This window comes from Choloepus didactylus, chromosome 14, assembly GCF_015220235.1.
Source record: "Choloepus didactylus isolate mChoDid1 chromosome 14, mChoDid1.pri, whole genome shotgun sequence".
NCBI lineage: Eukaryota > Metazoa > Chordata > Mammalia > Pilosa > Megalonychidae > Choloepus > Choloepus didactylus.
Genome location: NC_051320.1, coordinates 45,035,430 through 45,056,624, shown reverse-complemented (window position 1 = coordinate 45,056,624; position 21,195 = coordinate 45,035,430). Strand labels below are relative to the sequence as shown.

Genomic DNA, 21,195 nt, shown 5'->3' with positions numbered 1-21,195 from the left:
AAGATATCTGTATTCTAATCCCTGGAACCTGTGAATATGCTACCCTCCATGGTAAAAAGGACTTTGCAGATGCTATTAATTTAAATACCTTAAAATAGAGAAATTATCCTGGATTATCCAGGTGGGCCCAATGTGATCAGAAGAGTCCTTGAAAGATGGAAGAAGGATACAGAAAAGTCAAGACGATGTGATCATGGACTCAGTGTCATAGTAGGAGGGATTCAATGTGATAAGGATTTATCTGCCATTTCTGGCTTTGACAATGGAGGAAAGGGGCTGTGAGTCAGGTAATGCAGGCAGCTTCTAGAAGCTGGAAAAGGCAAGGGAATGGATTTTCCCTTAGAACCTCTAGAAAGGAGCATAGCCCTACCAACATTTTGATTTTAGGCTGGTGACACCTGTTTTGGACTTCTGACCTCCAAATATGTAAAACTTATTATTTAAATTTAAAAATTATTATATAAATTTTTGTCATCTTAAGCCACTGTGTTTGTGGTAATTTGTTGTAGTAGCAGTAGGAAACTAATACATCTCCCTAGTCGGACTCCTTTATGAGACCAATTCTGTATAGCTCATACTATCCAGCACCATGTTAGATGCAAATATAGATCAATAAACACTGGATTTACAGGGGTTTCTAGCAGAGTGGCATAGCAACTTATAAATTGCCCCTTTCCGTAGAAGAGGAAGCCAGAGTTAACCACAAGTCAGCTCTCTTTCTCAATGTGGATTTCCATTACAGCACAAGTTAAAAATACTGTGGAAATTCCCCATCTCACTGCCAAGGATGGATTCTAACTGGTAATAAATCCATTTGTAGCCCAGTGAGGGTTTTCCCTTCAATGTCCCTAACTCCAGCAATTACAGATAGTTTACAAGATCAATAATAATAGGTATCATGTGTTGAACATAGTGTGTTCCAGGCGTTGTGCTAAATGTTCTGATTTCATGATCTTATTTAATTCTCACAAAATACTTATGGTGGTGAAAAAGAAATATGGGGCGTTGTTTTCAAACTTGAAGTCATGACTCTCAGTGGATTTTGAAATCAGTTTGGTGGAGGATAAACAGCAGTTTTTAACCAGTAAAACAGACTAGAAAATATCAGTACATTGCTACACTGATTGAAGTAAGAGTAGGTACATAATTTCATAAAGGTGTTTCGATTATATGCACTTATATTACTAGGTTGTGTTTTAAAACATATATCTTTCTATGGGTCATAGCCAAAAATATTTCTCACAATGGGTCATAGTAAAAAAAATTGGAAAGCATCAATGCAGTAGTTAAGAGTGCAGGCTGTAGCATTAGGGCTAACCAGGTTTAATCCTAATTCTTTTTCTTACCAGCAATGTGATCTTGAGCGTGCTACTTGTTTCCTCTCTCTCAGTTTCCTGAGAGCCCCTTTTAAAAGGGGCTGATATTAGTTGCCATATAATAAGACCATTTTGAGGATTAAATCAATGAATCCATATAAAGCACTTTGAGCAGTGCTTTAGTCATGTGTAGTGAATGTTCGTTTCCCAGCATCATATGGTTAGTAAGTGACAAAACAGGGCAAATTCCTGTTCTGTCTGACAACAAAGTCCATTCTCCTAGTTACTATGTTTGAAATCTAAGGGAATTTCATACTAACTTAAATGACCCTTCTAGAGCAAACAAACAGAACACAGCAAAACAAGTCACTTTTTTCAATAAGTGCTACCAGCAGGTTGAAAATACTGGGACTCTCATCTTCTCAGGAAGTTGGTCTTTGTTGGCTTTGTCTTGTCTCTGAGGGGATACAGGTGTTAAGATTTGTGCTGCTTCAGAATTTTAAGAGAAGAATATGTGGAAGTCTTTGGATTGTTTGATCTATAAAACAAACCAGTGACTCAGTGAAGCCTTGCCAATAGGGCTACCATATAAATTATTACATCTAAAATAAATCAGGTCAAGGAAGAAATCCAGCAAGAATCCAGAGGGAGGCTTGCAGTCCAAAAGCCTACTAGGTAACTGAGGTTTTGACTTTGTTGTTGTTTGTTTGTTTTGTCCCTTATTTATTTATTTATTTATTTATTTATTTATTTATTTATATCTGCTGTATTTCTTCCCTTATGTCCCACCCAGCACTTTAGACATTTTATCAATCTCCTAAAACATGTTTTGGCTGTACCTAGTACTAAGTGATTTGAGTCTTGATGAAATATGCATACAATACATCAAGTTAGGCTATGTTGCTTTTACAGGCTCTGAAAATTTAAGAAGCTAATGACTCTCTCAAGTGACAAGTCTGAGTTGATAAAATTATTCTGGGCTTTTAAGCCATCAATTTTAATATTCAGCTAAAATCTAATTGTAAGGGTGTTCTTTTATGAATTATAACAATCGTACCATGCTAATGCAAAGTGTTAAAAATAGGGTGGTATATGGGAACTCTATGTTACGCATGACTTTTCTGTAAACCCACAACTTCTCTAATGAAAAAAAAGGAATTTCATACCACTTGCAACTTGCATGGCTACAGAGTAATTTTGTTGCTAGTTAATGAAGGTATTATTGGGAAACACATTTCTAGGCTATAAACTTTGGGAAGTGTGAGTCTAACCTCTGTATAGGGGTCTGGCAAATGGATAGCAATATTTCATTTGTTATTTTGTTTGAATATTGTTTGTAGCATATGGCCCTGTGCCTTATAGCTCTAAGAAGAAGGGAAAACAGTGTAAATAGTTCCTTGATAGAGATATACTTTGAAGAGACTACCCCTTTAAGTCTGCGAGCAATCCTTGAGGTCAGTGGTGGCCTAAATGAATGAGCATGTACTTGTGTGGTCACTTAGTGGGGTGTCTTTGCAAGGAGCTGGCTATTAGCCTTTAGGCATTCAGTTCCTGCAACTGATTCCAGATTTCTGCAACCCAATTCAAGAAGTATTTGTGAAAGGCCTTGAGGAAGTGAACTGTTTGTCTCATTGGTCTCAGGTGAGCAGGTACACAGAAATTGCAGAAAGGATTAGGGAAGTGACCTCACAAGGATGCATGTTGAGATCTCTGATCCTCTGAAATATTTTAATCACCATTGGTTTTGTGAAAACAAATACAAAGCAACTCAAACATATTTTGTACACCAGTGTTCATAGCAACATTATTCACACTAGCCAAAAGATGGAAACCACTCAAGTATCTATCTTTTGAGGAATGGATAAAAAAAGTGTGATATGCACATACAATGGAATATTGTTCAGTTGTAAAAAAGAATGGAGTTCTGAAACGTGCTGCAACATGGATGAATGTTGAGGATATCATGTTGAATGAAATAAGCCAGATACAAAAGCCACAGGTATTGTATGATTTAACTTATATGAAATAACTAGAATATGCAAACTTATAGAGATGGAAAGTAGATTACAGGTTACCAGGGGCAAATGATGGGATTAGGAAGCCAATCCTTAATAGGTGAAGGGTTTCTGTTTGGGATGATGGAAAAGTTTTGGTATTGGATGATAGTAGTAGTAGTACGACATTGTGAGTGTAATTCATGCCACTGAATTGTATGCTTGAAATTGGTTAAAATGGGAAATTTTATGTTATATATACATTAACCACAAACAAACGAACAAACATACAAAAACAAAGAAAAAACAGAAGTATGTTGGCTTCTAGGGGAAGCTCAATGTTCTTGTCTGAAAAATATAATAGTTCTTCACACCTGCCCTCCCAGGGGAGGGGCGTTTTATTGGGCCACAGATACTCTGACTAGAAATGAGCTGTCAGAGCCCATGTTGAATAGTCTTTGGGGACACTCTCTTCCTGCTATGATCCTGGACAGGTAGATGAGAAGGCTACAGTGATTCCCTTGGACAGATGCTCTTTTCTCATGGTTGTTGAAGAGTAGTAGAAGCCTATGATCAACTTAGTGTTGCTTTTAAAAAGGATTCCAGCGCTTCAATAAAGTTTTAATAATTAAAATGTGGGAGTTTGAGGGTATCCAATAAATAGTATCTTTCTACCCCCCTTGAACTTGGGGCCAAGTGAGAGAGAAACTCAGATGTTAGCAGGTAAAGATCAAATGCTAGCTGTAGTGCTGATGAGCACTGGATTGTAGAATATGCCTTAAGAAGGCAGCCACAATGGACTTGTAAAATTGACTTCATCTCTGAATTGGATGGATGAACTGTCTCAGTCGCTAGCAGCACCAGACGACTGCCATGTGGTAAGGGGCACCTGGTAGAGACCAGACAGAATTTATTAAAAAGTATTGATTCATTGAGTACTTAGCATGTGCTAGGCACTGTTCTGTGTGCTGGAGATAACAGCAGGAACTAAAGAGAAGTCCTTGCTCTCCTGGGGTTTTACATTCTTTTGCTTGGGGCCTTGGGAGGCAAGGCCAGTAAAGACAATAGGACATGAATGCTCTGGCTCTGAAACGTTTGAGAAAAGGGCTGAGCTCAGGTATCTCAGTTCCTTGTCCTAATTCAGTTATCAGACAATTCCTGCAGAACAGCCCATAATGGAGGAGACGCTAGGAATATTACTAGAGTCCATTTAAGGAAGCATGGGGCAGGGAAATGGAGGTTCTATCTAATAAAACATAATCTATGTGTGTAAAATTCTACAGATGTGGATAATGTGAAAAGTGAAAACCTTTCCCCAATTTTCCCCATTTCCCTCCTTCCATCCCCACAAGATAACCATTGTTAACCTTTTGCTTTTATCCGTAGCTTTTTCTATGAAAATAAAACACATGTAGTATGCATATTTAACTACTAAAAACATTTTCTAGGTAGAAACATGGAAATATAAAGTAGAAAAAGATAAAACAAATAAAGGAGCAGGCCCTCTAGGTGCCTTTTATTACTAAATACAATGCCATTGATTACTATCGTCCTTAACGTTGACTTTTCTTTCAAAATATTTTTGTTTTCTTGCATCTTCTGTCCTTCTAGGCCTTGAAAAGTTTTGAATCTTTTCCTTATTCATCAAAAATTGATTAAATTCCCACTATTCACCAGACACTGTATAAGATACTAGAGATGGAAAGATTAATAAATGCTAACATGCTTTTAAAGCTAAAGTTCTGCTTGTCTGTGCTTCTAGGACAATTGCTTTCAGCTGGGCTGCTGAGACCCCTTCAGGGCTCTCTCCCTGCCATATGCCTTTTCCGGGAGGCTGTCCTCGCATTCCTGTTGCCCAGTTCCACTAATTATGTGGTCCTTCTCTCAGTAGGGGTGCCTAAAGCTCTCCAAGAAGGACTCATGTCATGTCTCCTATACTCTATGTTCTATCATCTCTTCTCTTATTTTCCTAGATAGAAGAATGGTGAAAACATCATGCCACTTCAGCTCTTTCCCTTTCTGTGTAAGTTCTGAGGGACTTTTCTCTTTTGATCAAGAAAGAGTTATGTATCAGAAATATTGTGTTAGCTTACTTCTTTCAGTTGAATTGTTTAAATTGGGTGGAAGGTTATTATGCATAGAACACATTCAAATTATTCTTTAGCTAGTTTTCAAAATATTCTAGCTTTTGACATAAGCTGTTTTTAAAATCACTAAAGGTTGCAGTGATTTTTTTCATAACAGATGATTAAAATAAGACTCATTCAAATCTTGTGTCCTTTTCTTTCTAATGCTAAATCTGGGCTTTGTGTTGAAAGGAAAACTCAGTTTTACTTGTGGAAAATTAAGGAAGTATTGTAAGGAATTGGAGAGACACAACAAGAAAGGGTTTCTTTTGTGGGGACTAGTGAAGAGTAAAAGAGAGGTACTTTACAAACTCTAGACAGGAGAATGGATTATGATATAGCCAGTGTGGTAGGTACACTTGTAGTTGTACATCAGAGACTAAATGTATGTTCTTTGGCTTCTGGAAACTTGAGCAGAAGTTGAAGCAGGGAAACAATGGAAGCCAAATGAAACTCCCCAGCATGACCGGTTTGCTTACATGGAGTCCCTTGGAATGTGGACTAAGACTACTTTTTCAACCCTTACAAAGACTCACATCCCCTCCTGTACTGGTTTGTATATATTATGTCCCCCAGAAAAAGCCATGTTCTTTGATGCAGTCTTGTGGGGGCAGATATATTAGTGGAAATTAAGTTTGGATTAGGTTGTTTCCATGGAAATGTGCCCCACCCAACTGTGGGTGATAACTGTGATTGGATAATTTCCATGGAGGTGTTACCCCACCCATTCAGGGTGGGTCTAAATTAAGCCATATGAATGAGCTGACAAACAGAAGGAACTCAGTGCAGCTGAGAGTGACATTTTGAAGAGGAACTACAGCTAAGAGGGACACTTTGGGGAAAGCGCAGGAGCTGAGAGAGAAGCTGCAGCTTACAGAGATATTTTGGAGACGGCTGTTGGAAGCTGATGCAGACATGTTGGAGAAAGCCGTTTTAAAATGCAACCCGAGAGCAAGCAGACACCAGCCACAGAGGTTTTCTGGATGCCACTGGCCATCCTGCAGTGAGGGTGCCTGATTGTTGATGCATTACCTTGGACATTTTATGGCCTTGGAACTATAACTGTGTAACCAAATAAACCTCTTTTTATAAGAGCCAGTCCATTTCTGGTGTTTTGCATTCCAGCAGCATTAGCAAACTAGAACACCTCCTAAAGACACTTTTGCTGATTCTGCCTTCATTTTGTTATTTATTTTCTACTCCCACCCCCATCTCCTTGTGCCACCTGGTGGTTTTTGAAACTTAGATTTTTGTCTTTGGTATCTTATTCCAGTTCAGTTCTTGTATGGCTTTCATTTTGGTACCTCCTCTTCAGTATTGTTTTTTTCTGCTTCCATAAAAGATTATTTTAAAGATTTCTAAAACAGTAAAATAAATAAATAAACAAGTAAACAAATAAATATTTATTTTTCATATTTGGTGGAAACTATAAATGCTATATCTGTACAAGGACAAAATATTTAATTACTTCTGTTTTGGTTAAATGTTTGCTTATGCAGTGGGTACTCATGAGAATGCTAGTGAGAGTACTTTATTCAGACCATGAATTTTTTGTGTGTGTTCACTGAGACTCCTTGAATCTTCTATTTTGCACTCCTAAAAATGCGGTGCAGGGACCAGCCACATTGGCATCACCGGAAAGCTTGTCAGAGCTGCAGGATCACAAGTCTTACCCAGACCAATTAAAGATTCCCAGGTGATTAACATACATAATAAAATTGAGATGTGTTATTTTAGAGGACTTACAGGGACCTGGGACTTTTCTGCTCCAGGATTTTCAGTGTCATCCAGAATGTCATAACTAAATACCACTAATTCAGTACATTAGAGCACAGAACCAAAGGCTACTTTAGTAGCTTCAAAGTATTAATGTCTTGCAGTGTAAACTACCATCTAAGACAGTGACTTAGAAGCAAGGGGAAATAGAACTTGTGAAATGTTTGGGACTGTTTTCATGGGGGAGGGGAACACGAATATTTCTATATTTTTGTCAGTAAAGGATACCCATTTTTATAGCCCTGTATAAGTGTTCATAAACAAATAATGTATTTTCTTAGTCTTTATTTGAATGTCTGACTAGTTGGAGAAGATAGACATGTATAACCAGTTTTCTTCTAACAATCAAGTTTAAAAAACAGTATGTGGACTTCCACCTAGTTCCTTTTTTACGTAAGGCCTCCTGTGATCTTGATAATGGTGCAGGCTTAAGGAAGCTGGTATGAGTCCAAAATTCTTTGGGTGCCTCTGTGAATCACTTTACCTGATCACATCTGTACCTTCGTATAATAATGGCTTTTAATACTGGAGAATATTTGGGGATGAAAAGATTTGAGTAACTCTGAGCCTATTAAATTCTAGGTTGCCATCTTTATGAAGGTTTACTTTCCTGGTACAACATGTTTTCATTACTAGTTTTTATTTTATTTAATTTTGGCTTAGATTTTGAGCCCTCTATTCATGAAAAGTCAAATGTAGTTCTTTAGATATGCTGTTTTGTGGTTAGGAAGCACAATGTGAATGCCCATTATTATTCTTCAGCCATGTCCCTGCTGGTTAGTGAGTAAAGGACTGAATGCAGGCCATGCATGATTCAGGTGATTTAAGCTTTATTTTCAAGTAACTTCACTGAAAGTTTATTGTTTTGAATGATTAGGGAAATGCATTCCCAAATAAGATCCTGGGGAACATGGAGGGAGCCAAAAGTGTGTAGACGTTTTTTGTATAGAATTTTGTGTAGAACCAAAACTATGAAGGATAGGGAGGCCCTTTATAAGGAAACCTACAAACTTCCTTTTTAACTAGCACTTGGACCTTCCATGGTCAGCAGTGGAGTGAGAATCTGTGTGAGAAGGGGCAATTGGACCTTGCATCCAGGGCTTCTGACCTCTGCCCCTTGAGGATCTGACTATCCTGATTGCCACCACTGTTTTGGTCCCCAGGGAACATGGGTGTATTTCCATCTTTAGTATCCAGGCCTAGCTGTGGACACACAATCCTTTCCTGAATTCTCCACAGCGAACCTGACCATGCTGTATATCCTAATGAGAGTTTACCAATGGTTCAGGGATAACAACAGGGAATTATAATTTAATAAGTAGGAAATAACTGACTCATGTACTCACTAGATATGTCTTGCTCTTTAGAGCACATAGAATCCATCCTTACTTCACAGGAGTATCTGGAAGAGCAAAGCAATTTGGGAAGATCCCACTGTTTTAGTCTACCCAAGCTGCCGCCCTTGTCTTTCTTTAGTTCTTTTGCCTCTTCTCTTAGGAGGAGGTGGTTCTCTGATGGTTGAGCAATCACTTCTTCACAGTCTTGAGCTCAGAGACTTATATGGGAGGAGGAGCATAATAAAAATTACATGATATGAACTGCTGGAATAAAATGTCTAGAGATTTTAGAGAGACTCCTTTCACTGCCACTATCAAAGGGGAAGTTCAGTAGGCTGCAAATATTTAAAAAGCAAGCAGACTAGCAAACAAACACAAACAATTGCATAAAAATTTGCAAGCTAATGCTTTCACATGCTAGAATTTCATAATTAAAAAGATTTCTCAGGATATGTGTTTTCTTATGTGGTGTTATTGGTGGGGGATGGTGAGAAAATAAAAGCAAGCAGAAGAGATTCACTGTCTTTTTCTCTGTTAATTTCCCCCAAACTTCTATTTGTCTTTTATCCCTTCTTCACTGAGAACTAAAGGTACATGTGCTGGATTATATAACTCTTTCATTCTTATAAGTATGTTCAGTTGTGTATTTTTATGTTAGTATTATGCATGCCACCTTCTGGTCATTATTGAGAATATACCTAAAATAAAATTGAAAACTGGAAGATCAGTGAAAGCAACTTTAGCTTGGAGAAGTGCTTTCCAAAGCCTGGATCTCCATCCACAAGAAAGAAGTTTTGGGGGTGATGGAAATGTTTTATATCTTGGTTGTGGGGTGATTACATGACTGTATTCATTTGTCAGAATTCACCACATTGTATACTTCAGATTGGTGAATTTTACTGAATTTAAATTATACTTCATTATAGCTAATTAAAAACATTCATGGGAGTGGCCTAAGTTAGAGATATAAATTTGTGACTCATGAGAATATAAATAGCATTTAAAGCTATGAAAGTGGATGTTATCTCCAAGAAACATGAGTTTAGAATATATATAGAAAAGAAGTCCAAAAATTGAAGTCTGGGGTACCCCGGTGTTTAGAAACCAGGGAGATGGGTACAGGCAAGAAGGAGGGCCAGGGACAAAAGCCAAGCAAATGTGTTGTCCTGGAAGTTGTGATAAAAGTATTTCAAGAAGGAGTGAACAATAATTTGTGTCAAATGCTGTTGATGGGTCAAAAAAATATGAGGGATGAATATTTACTTTTGAATTTTTCAGTCTAGAATTCATATTTGCCCTTGTCGAGATCATTTTGGCTGGGGCTGCATGAAGATGGTTCAAAAGAGAATGAGTGCACATAAAATAGAAACATTGAATATAGACAACTCCAAATTAGTATTTTGTTGTAAAGGGAAGGAGTGTAATGGAGAGGTCATGAGCTAATAAGAAGGTTTATTTTTAAGATGGTAGCAATATTAGCGAGTTTTTATGCTTATGGAAAGATTCAATAGAGAAACATTTATGATATAGGAGAAAGAGAGGATATTTGCTGGGACATTATCCTTGAGTCGGAAAAATTTGATGAAATCTAGTTGACAAGTTGAAGCATTGGCTTTGAATAGGAGTGTGGGCAGTTCATTGTATTAACATAAGTTACAGTGTATGGGCACATATGTAATGAGGTGGTACATGTTGTGGGGGCGGTCTGTGGAGGAATCTCTTCTGCTTGCTTTTATTTTCTCAGAGATAGAGCAAGCAAGATCATCAGCTGTAAATGAGGAGGAAGGAGAAGTTTGAGGTTTGAGGAGAGAGTAGAAGATATAAAACAGTCATCCAGGGTGAGAGTATGAACGAACTAGGGAAATAGGGTATGACTTGGGGAAGCATTAAGGGCCCACTTGAACAGACTGACCATCATCCCTTTATAGAGACTAGTCAATATGGCAGTGTGCTTTTTTCCAGATTCATTCAGCTACAAGGATGCAAGAATAGAGTAGAAGGAGACATGAACTTACCCAGTGTTAGGGTATTGCCAAGAGAGGTTGACAAGATGAGACAGAGGCAAGGGAGTTGAAAATATGTACATGGGAGTGATTATAGTGATTGTGGAATTTAAGTAGTGAAAGGAAGTGAGGACATGAGGGGAGTGAAGAGCTGTGGAAAGGTGATAGTATCAGTGGATTGTGGGGTCCAATAGGGTGTAAGGTTTGTTTAAGTTAAGGTACTAGAGGGAGTAAGTCAGAAATATGGGAGGCAGTGGTTGGCCAAGGAATGTCTTAAAATTGCAATTTGGGAAGGGGTAAAGATAAAGGTAGGGTTTGACTATGAGAGTGAGTTCTGTGATAGGTAGAGAACAAGATCATTGGAAGACAGGAGGTTATAGCTGACAGTTTTCATGTTCTGGATCACTTCCTGTGGTAGTTTGAAGCTGTATATACCCAAGAAAAGCAAGTTCTTAAAGCTAACGCATTCCTGTGGGTGTGGACCCATTGTAAGTAGGATCTTTTGGTGATTAGGATCTTAAGTTGAGATGTGACCCACCACATTCAGGATGGGTTTTAATCTTCTTACTGAGTTCCTTTATAAGAGGATAGAAGAATAGAGAAGACAAAGAAAAAAGCCCCAGAGAAGCTAAGAGAGAAGCAGCCAGAAGTGGGAATCAACGAAACCTGGGAGGGAAGGGAAAAAATGGTAGATCTCGCCATGTGCCTAGCCATGTGACAGAGGAGCTGAGGATCACTGGTAGCTGGTCTTCCGAGAAAGAACATTGCCTATTGGTGCCTTGAGTTGCACATTTTCATGGCTTAAGAACTGTAAGCTTGTAAGTTAATGAATCCCCATTGTAAAAACTAACCCATTTCTGGTACATTGTATTTTGTCAGCATTAGCAAACTGAAACACTTCCCCTTGGTCCACCTCTGATTGAAGCTGCAGCTATGGTGAAGGTTACTGTGCTTGATGACACTTCACACCTAGAGCACTAACTTTATCCCTGCTTTTCTGCCTCAGAGCTTTCTCTGAAGACTTGAAAGTCCCTCAGTCCATGCAAAGCAGCCTGGAAACCTGGAGTAGTTTATATTTGGTGACAATTCTTAACCAGTTTGAAACAGGAATTGATGTATGAATGCCCCAGTTTCCCTTCCTTTGAAAGGGCATGTGCCAGTTTGGATATATTATGTCCCCCCAAAAGTCATATTGTTTAATGCAATCTAGTGGGGGCAGATGTATTAGTGTTGATTAGGTTGAAATCTTTTGACTGAGTGTTTCCATGGAGATATGACTCAATCAACTATGGGCAAAATGTTTGATTAAATTATTTCCAATGAACTATGGACCCAATCCTTTCAGGGTAGGTCTTGATTTAATCAGTGGAGTCCTATAAAAGAACTCACAGACAGAAGGAGTTCAGAGCAGCTGAGAGGGACATTTTGGAGAGAAGCTTAAGAGCTGACACTGACACTGACACTTGGAGATGCTTGGAGACACTTGGAGATGCTAGCCTAGGGTTTGTTCCACAGAAGCTAAGAGAGACCCTGATGCTTAGATGCACAGGAGCTGAAGAAGCTAAAGGAGACAAGTCCAGAAACATTTTTTGGAGAAATGTTTCTCCAAAGAACAAAGTATTTTTGAAACAAATCCAGGAACAAAGGACCAGCAGATGCGAGCCATGTACCTCTCCAGCTGACAGAGGTGTTCGGACACCAATGGCCTTCCTTCGGTGAAGGTATCATTTTGTTGATGCCTTAGTGTGGACACTTTTATGGCCTTAGGACTGTGAATTTGTAACCAAATAAACCCCCTTTATAAAAGCCAATCCATTTCTGCTGTTTTGCATGACAGCACCATTAGCAAACTGGAACATGGCAGTTCAGTTAAACATGGGTTCTCAGGGAGTTTTCAGCAAGATTGAGTGCCTGTGGCCTATTGTGGAAAATAATCTGGTAACGTACATCTTCTCTCTGGTAATGTACATCTTCTCTATCTCACTCTTCCTGCTCTTTCATGGTGACTTCTGGTGATCGTTTCTCAAACTACCTGCATAGAAGTGCTTGTCTTGGTCTCTGCTTGGGGAAAACCAAATTAAGGATCTGGGAAGTCAGGTTACTCAAAGGATCATTCAAATGAATATTTAAAATATAGTAGTACTGTTGGAGAGAATGAAGTAAGCTAGGAGTTACAGTTTACAAGAAATGAGGAGGAACATTACTCAGCATGTAGCCTGGTGCTTGGTACTCAGTAACAATTCAGTAAACATTTGTTGAATGAACGATGCGTGACCGCACTCGTCCTTCATAGCCCCATTTTTGGGAATTTCAGTTTTCCTACCATAGGAACTCCTTGAAGAATCTTTTTGATGCTCATTGTATGACATCTGTCCCACACTGACCTGACGAATTAGGAAAGATGAGATAGATCTAAAGGCTGAGACTAGAAATTACACAAAGTTGGGAAAGCAATCATGCTGCTTTGAATTTTCAGTGGAAGGAAAGGTCTGTGTATTTACTGAAAACTATTAAATTAGAACCGTTCTGTGTAGCTTGAGAAAGTGCAGCCAAATATCCCTAACCAAATCAAGATAACTTCATCTTTCTTAACCTTTCTCTTCACACTGTTCCCAGAAAACCTCTTTTTGGGTGCAGTTACTTTCATGGGAGTCTTTAATGGAATGTATGAGTCTTTCTATTGCGGTACTTCTTTTGTGCCAAAGGGCTCTAAATTAATGGAATGTTACTGTAAATTCATTAAGAGATATGTTTACAGCTTTAATGTTAGTGTTCCCTAATGTATACCTTAATGATTCCTGAAAGTGAAACATAATGTAGGCAGTTGATTAACTTTAAACATTATCTCTCAATGAAGCTTAGCATATTTATGGGGAAATACTTGATTAATGTTGAACAGGAAAATGAAAGAAACTGATGGAAATAGTCACCAAGGAGTTATACCTGAGGTACTGAGTTTCTAAATTTAATGCCTTTTCTTATCTCTATAATGAAAACGGTCTAATGACAGTAATGGAAGGTGGCAGTAGGGTGTTACCACTGGTAATGAAATAAGATATGAAACACTTGAGAGTATATTTATAATATTGCATTTATTCATAGAAAGGAAAATTGTCTTATTTATGTTTTAGGGAAAGATGCTAACATACTTGCTAAAGATAAAAGATTTTGCCATATCATTCTAATACTGTTAAGCATATTACAGCATAGACCATTTGTTATTAATGGCTGAACACCATGAAAGAGGATACTTCATAGTTAAAATTTTGGTTTTATAGCTTTCTAACTTACAAAATGCTATAGATTCATAAATATATAATTTGCTACATCTGTCTATCTACTATCATCTATCTCTATCTCTCATCACTATTCTTATTATCTATTTATCTACCATCAATCTACCTGTATCTATGAAGAGATGCTCCTGAAATAACCTGGGTTTCTCAATTTATTCATTGTAGAAAACATGGAAAATACAGGTAAATAACGATAAAAAAAATTATACCCATGCATAATTCCACTCTAGAGATCATTACTGTTATCAGAATATCATATTTTGGGGGGTCAATTTGAAAGTTTGTATCACTGCCAATTTGTTTCAAAAGATATATCTAGTACTTAACTCAGAAAGATATTTACTTTAAGAAAATTGTTATGGATGATGCTTTGGGTATTTATTTCAGTGTGGATAATAATAGGTTAAAACCTGAAATAACAATTACACAGCTATTTGTTAAGTTCATTCATGGTCTAGCCAGGCAATCATACACTAAATCGCCAATAAAAATGATAATATAGAAGAATAGTTTATGACTTAGAAAAATCTTCACTATATATGGTTATGTGAATATAGCTATATCTAAAATAATAAATACATTATGATATATATCTCTGTGTGTGTATACACACACACACAATTGTGTTTGTCTGTTTGGAAAAAGACTGTAGTTATACCCATATTTTCATGGTGATTATCTCTTGGTGGTTGGCATTTCATTTTCTTTTTGTTATCTGTATTTTCAAATTTTTCTACAACAAACAAGCTTCTTTTTAAAAAAAGAAACAAACAGTTTTGAGTAAAAAATTTGAGGAAAACACATTTATTGAAGATTTAATAATTTTATTTTTAAAACACCACAATATCTGAATATCACTACTAAAATCTTCACTCAGAAATTAGAGAACAATACCTGGAGATAGGACAAGGCCTCAGAAAAGGAGATACAGGGATAAACAAACCAAATTTAATTTAAAATGGGTGTTTAAAGCCAGACCTAATTTTCTTATCCTTTTCACAGACAATTGATAGAAAGTGACTCCTTTCAGAAATGGGTTCCAGCAGGCATGAGTGACTCTGGCTCCCTGCCCACTCCCTTGCTCTTCTCCAGAGAGTCTGTGATAGGGCCTGGGAAGACAGGTACAGGGCTGGTGAAGCTATAAACAAATTAGTTTTCTTCAGATGTTATTCCCTTATTTGATTTTTTTTCTTTAATAAGCTCCTCTTTTAGAAACAGGAGGATTGAATTTAATAACTTACCATGAAATACTTTTTCATATAATCCACTTGCTACTTTAAATTAAAATAGATGAAAACGAATGTTTTATAAAGGTAAAGAAGTGCAAGGTACAGTGGAGGGGGTTGGTGATGGTGATGGGAGCAGCCAGGGGCATTTATCAGCCAGAGGGGCATGTTGACACCCGGGGTCAAGGAGAGAGGGTGCCAAAAATTGAGAGAAAGAACAGGATGAATTGGCAAACATTTTCTGTAAAGGCTCAATAGTAAATATTTTAGGCTTTGCACCATGTGGTCTCTGCCAAAACTACTTGACTCTGCCATTGTAGCACAAAGGTATCCATGTACAGTGCTTAAACAAATGAGGATGGCTGTGTTCCAACGAAATTTTATTTAAAAAATAGGTGTCAGACCAGATTTCACCTGCAGACCGTAGTTTGTTGACCCCTGGTCTGGTCTTTAGAAAGTGATGGAGAAAATGTTAGTAATGCAGATTAACCCCACAAGTTGTGGTTGGGCTGTACTCTTTACATTGTGTCTAGCACCCAAAATTGAGAAAATTTTCTTTCAGTGCTTGGAAAATAATATCTTATTGAGCAAAGAAGTGTTTCTCATTATTGATAAATGAGTAAAGCACCAATATAAATCTCTTTTGTTTCATTTTTTAAATCTTTTTTTATTAGCGAAGTTACAGGCTTACAGAAAAATTATGAAGAAAATACAGAATTCAATATACCGTCCCCCCATCCATTAACACCTTGCATTAGTGTGTGCATTTATTACAACTGATGAAAGAATGTTATTATAATTGTACTATTAACTATAGTTCATGGTTTATATTAGACTTCACTGTGTTGTACAGTCATGTGTTTTTTTAAAATTTTTATTCTAGTAACAGATTATTTATATGTTGTTTCATTTTTGTCTTAGTTATTAATGTAAAGAGAACAATCAGCCAATATTTATACCTGAAAATTATTAACATTTACTCCTTAATGTAAACAAAAAGATCAATCAACATTTATACCTCGAAAGCCAGCACCACTGCCTCCCTCAGGAGGCCATGACTTGCACGCCTTCTGCTCTGACCTGTGCCGATAGCTTTGATTACCAAGCAGAGATGGAGAGGCCTGGTTGCTAAAATGGAACTTTCAAGAGCTGCTTCAGGGTGATTTTCTTTTTCTTACTATTCAGAGTATGGCTGATGGCTTCTTCCTTTGAAGAAGTAAAATTTAATTTCTGGTAGGTCAGCCCACTATATCTAGATGTGTTTTAAACACATGATTTACATGGGGAGAAAATTCGGATGTCAGAATTCCTCATAGGAGGAGTCTTTGTTTCAGTAGATCAATTTGAGGAGCGATGTGCATGTGAAAAGATGGGTGTCAGGGCATGGTCTGGTAGGAGAGAATAGAAAAAAGGATGGACTGAATTGCTTTGAATGAGTAAATGAGAGGATTTTGTGATACTATGTGCCAGATGCTGTTCTAGGCATTGGGGATTCAGTAGGCAGCAGGACATAAACGACTCCTGCTTTTAAGTAGCTTATTTTCTATTCTAGTTAGAATGAGAGTGAAGAATAGCTGCAGGTGCAGAGAACCAGAAAGAACTCAGCAGAGGCAGGATATTATAGCAAGAGGTGAATATAATAAGTTTAAGCACTACAAGGATTATTTGGAGGTATGGCTAGGGGGAAGGAATACTTAGGGTTACTGCATTTCCTAACCTAGTGGCATGGGGACTTGGGCTAATTTTTGAACAAAAAAGGGTGGTCCCAGAAGATAAGAGAACTTGAAGATAACTGACATTGGGCTATGTACATCAATGCAAGACAGCTGTTTTTTACGCACGCACATGCGCACACACACACAGTAGTCTTTTCCCCCTAACCAAATAGCACAGTATCAGATACTGTATAGAATCTTGATTTAATTAAGGTTGGAAAGATGCCACTAGTGATGATTATGTTACATATGACTGAAATGAGAAACTCTTGACTGGGACCACACTTAACTGATTTAATGCCACTTTTATACTTATGCTTTAGAAATACAATGGGACAATGATACAGCCATGTACAACATTACATACACACGCACAAATTTGTAGTTGGGTCAAGGTATAAGCTTGTTTCCTGCAGACTTGAACTTTAGTTCTTCACAGTATAAGAAACAGTGTGTTGTGAAATTTCTTCCTGAAATGAACATGTGTACTTGCCAACTTAAAAATGTACATAATGCAAGGAACAATGGAATGTGCTACCTGAGTGCTGTGATTATATATGGTTAACCCATAACAAACTGCATTAATTCTTTATTGCTAAAGCACTCCACTAAATATTTTTGCTTCTTCATTTTAAAGAAAAAACCTAATACTATTGTGTAGAATCTAAAGCACAGAACCACTGGGTTGAAAAAGGAAACAATAAAATAAATGTTTAGTTAAACATTTTCCTCTCTTTCAATAGATAAACTGAAACAGTAGTATAAAAGTCAGTTATTAAGAAGTCTAAATGTTTCAATTTAAATGATGAATTCGGTAACTGCATACTAGATATGTCTTCACTTCCAGTTTGAGTTTACTTGCTGAATCTCTGTAGTTTAAGACATGTACTTATGAACAAATGTAATGGAACAAATGCAATCTAATTTTAATTGTCTTAAGAACTCGGCTCTTTTTCTTCAGTCAACCGTTTTCATACTTATTAGAGCTGACTTTTGGAAATATTAGGGGCAGAAATCCTCATTATTTTTGTAAAAGAATTCATACAATATTTTTTCCCTGAGAAATGTATTTCAGCAAGGCAGCCACTGGATGTCACTGTTGCAACACACAGATGGAAGCAAATACATTTGCTTCTTTCTAGGAGATGGAGCTGAGGAAAGGTTGGCTATGACAGCTTCAGTTCTATAGAAACACATCTGCTCAAAAAATAAATTCAGATAAAAGAGACCTTCTAGTGCAATCCAATCACAGTTCTTTTTTCTATACCTTAAGAACTTAGAGTCAGAAAGGTGCATTTTGGGGGTTCTCATTTGGGTTATTTTTAATAAATATTACTTATTTGTCTTCCTAAGAATTTGAATATAAAATGAAAGTACTTTCTTTTTGGTTTCTGTAATGTTTATTTTTAATACCTTCCCGGTATATTTTTTCCATACTCTCCAATTTCTGTGCATCTATGGCTTTCCTAAACCTGCTAAAGATCACCCAGGTATTGATTTTTCCTCCCTGTTGGTATGTTTTGTGAGACTTGTATTTTTCCAAAGTTAGTATTCACAGTAGCTGGACTACCAAAAGAGTGGTAGTGTCCCCTGGGAGCCGGATAACACCCATTTATCTTGCTTAGCCATCTGAAGGCTAGAGTCCAGACAATCATAAACCATTAATGGGAAGTTTCTTTGCAGGTTTATGTGGTTAAGGGAAGAAAGGCACTTTCATTGTCTCGCGGTCACCATCTTCCCCCTCACTTCTAGTAACTCTGTTAGCACTGATTGGCTCCTCTCTTTTTTAAAAAAATATACTTTGGCTGGTTACGTCATTTAAATTTTGCACTTTAAAGACAAGACGAAAATCAAAACCTCTGAACTTAGAGTTTTCAACCTGAAAGAATCAAAGGAGCATTGTAATTTAAAATAGTATCAATAAAGCAAATATCCTTATGAGTATTAATGGATGATACTAAAACCAGATAAAGTATAAACATCTTATTTCGTTCTTAATTTGAAGTTGCCAGTGAAATCAATTACAAATATTTATTCTGAAAGACGCTACTATGAAGGCTGCATACTCAAATATTGATAATGACTATTCAAAATTAAATTTATGGAATACTTAGGAAATAGGTTTAATTGGAACCTGCAGGCAGATATGTATAATATTCATTAGCAATGATTTTTTTTTTTAAGAGTTAGAAGGCTACTGTTCTAACATAAATTCACTTTAAAATCTTTTCTCTTTAGTGTTTTCAATTGTTACATGGCCATAAACCAAAGAACCAAATAATTTCAAATGATCACTGATACTATTTAGGCAAAAATTCTCAAATGTCAGTATTTTTAATGCTGTGTACATCAAATTATAGTAAAATGACAACTATAAACAAGATGTAGTCACTCTATTTTCATTAACAGCACAACTATATTACAGTAAACCAAGTTTATTTTCAACCTTTAAGTGTGGCTCTCCTGTTAGTTTACTTTTTGATGGATCCTTAGGAATATCTTCAAATCCAATAGTCTCATCATTATCCCTCAAAATTTTCAGCGAAAGGTTTGGGCTTGGAAGAAATGAAAGCTGCTGAGCCTGCTGCACTACCTTGAATTCCGTCTGTAATTTTAGTGGAGCCAAACAGACCCTGGATGTTTCTCAGTGTGGAAAAATTCATTTTATCTTGGTTGATCTGGAAGTTCTTTTCTGATATTTCAGGAGGATGAATGGGCAAAAGTTCATTTTTTCACATAAGGAGAACCTTACTGAAGAAGATCTTGACTTTCAGAACGGCCACTTGCTGAAAGGTCAGTAACTGGAATACTGGCCTTCTGCTGAGATCCAAGTCCTCTGGCATTCATCTGCAGCCCACTGTCCACACCGCCTCTCAGCCCCATTCCCCTTTGATAGGGATACACTTTTCTGAGGACATGATGATAACTTGTGACTCTTCACTCCTCTGAATGGCACATTTAGAGGTATGTCTCAGGTTTTATCCCGTAGTGGTCAGGAGCTCATTCTCTGGAGTAAGATTATCCTGGGTTCATGCCACTTTGTGTGACCTTGGATAGTTTATACTTAATCTCTCCAGCCTTTGGTTTTTCCATTTGTAAAACAGATATTATCATTCTCATCAGATATGTTTCTTGTGAAGAATAATTAAGATAAGATGTGTAAAGTGCTTAGCACAGTGTGTAGTGCCCTTTAATTTTTTCTATAAAGAGAATATTGTTAATATTACCTGAAATGTGCAAGCACTGCAGTCATAGTTTCAGCAGTTTTAAGATAGAATTAATGAGTAAATATGGGATGGCTTCTGTCTCCCTCTGTGTACAAAGAATATATGTCCCAGGTATATCAGGAGTAATTGTAAACAGGTTCTTTTTTGGTAGATAACTAAAATCATTGCTATAATTATGGTCAAGAAACCTGATTTTAACATATGTTCTAGATTTTGTATTCAAAGAGTAAACATACAGTTAATGACTTGTGAGTCTATAATATACTGTAGTTATCTAAAGCACTTTTATAGATATAAAGGAAATACATTCTGTTGACAACCCTAGAAACAAAATTTTCATAAAGAATCATATTTCCTAGCAGCACCTACCACATGCTGGGTACTCAATAAATGTTAGTAGATGCAATTAAAAGAATATGTATAGAAGTAAGGAAATAGAATATATTGTGTATAAATAATTGACCAGATGCTCACGGTAGTAACTCGATGTCTCTTCAAGACAAAATGCTTATGTTGTATCATTGGAATCTGTTGTGATGTTGTTGTGTGTGGGATTGTGAATGGGACATAGAATCAGGTGATATAGTTAATCTCTACTTTCTCATATTGGAAGACCGTGCTATTTTGCGTATCTGATTATGAGGGATAGGTATTTGCATAGCTTATCAACAAAATGCTCGTGCTCATCAGATTTAATTTTGGATATAAGATGAAAAGATTTCCCCACTCTTGATAAAATAATGGTTATTTACAATTCTAGAATCCTAAACACAATTCTTGTCAATGCACTTGAGGGAAGAAATATGTAACTTGTTTATCAGTCACTGGGGTACAAATATGAAATAGTTTGTTTTCTTGACCAATTCTTTCAACCATGTTTTGTCCAAGCTCCCTTTCTTATCCTTTAGTTACAGTTCTGGCAGATCGTATAACTATCAGGTCATTTGCAGCTATTAAAACTCAGTCCAGTCCACTTTAAAACTTAAATACTCAGCAAGGCTCCACACTAGTGGTTCTCAAAATTTAGCATGTGTCAGAATCAGTGAGCTCCTGTTAAGAACACAAATTACCAGGCCTTCACCCCAGAGTTCCTGATTCAGTAGGTCTGTGGAACATGTGTTTCTAACAAGTTCCTGGGACATGCTGATGCTGCTTTCTGGGGACCACTATTTGAGAAAC

The 21,195-nt window shown here is 37.0% G+C and overlaps 1 long non-coding RNA gene and 1 pseudogene across 1 annotated transcript in view; one reads left to right on the top strand and one right to left on the bottom strand.

The window, feature by feature from the left end:
• LOC119509246 overlaps positions 1-21,195 on the top strand; it is a 335,151-nt gene that overhangs the window by 16,821 nt on the left and 297,135 nt on the right. The window lies entirely within an intron of this gene.
• Positions 19,209-19,636, bottom strand: LOC119509242 (annotated as a pseudogene).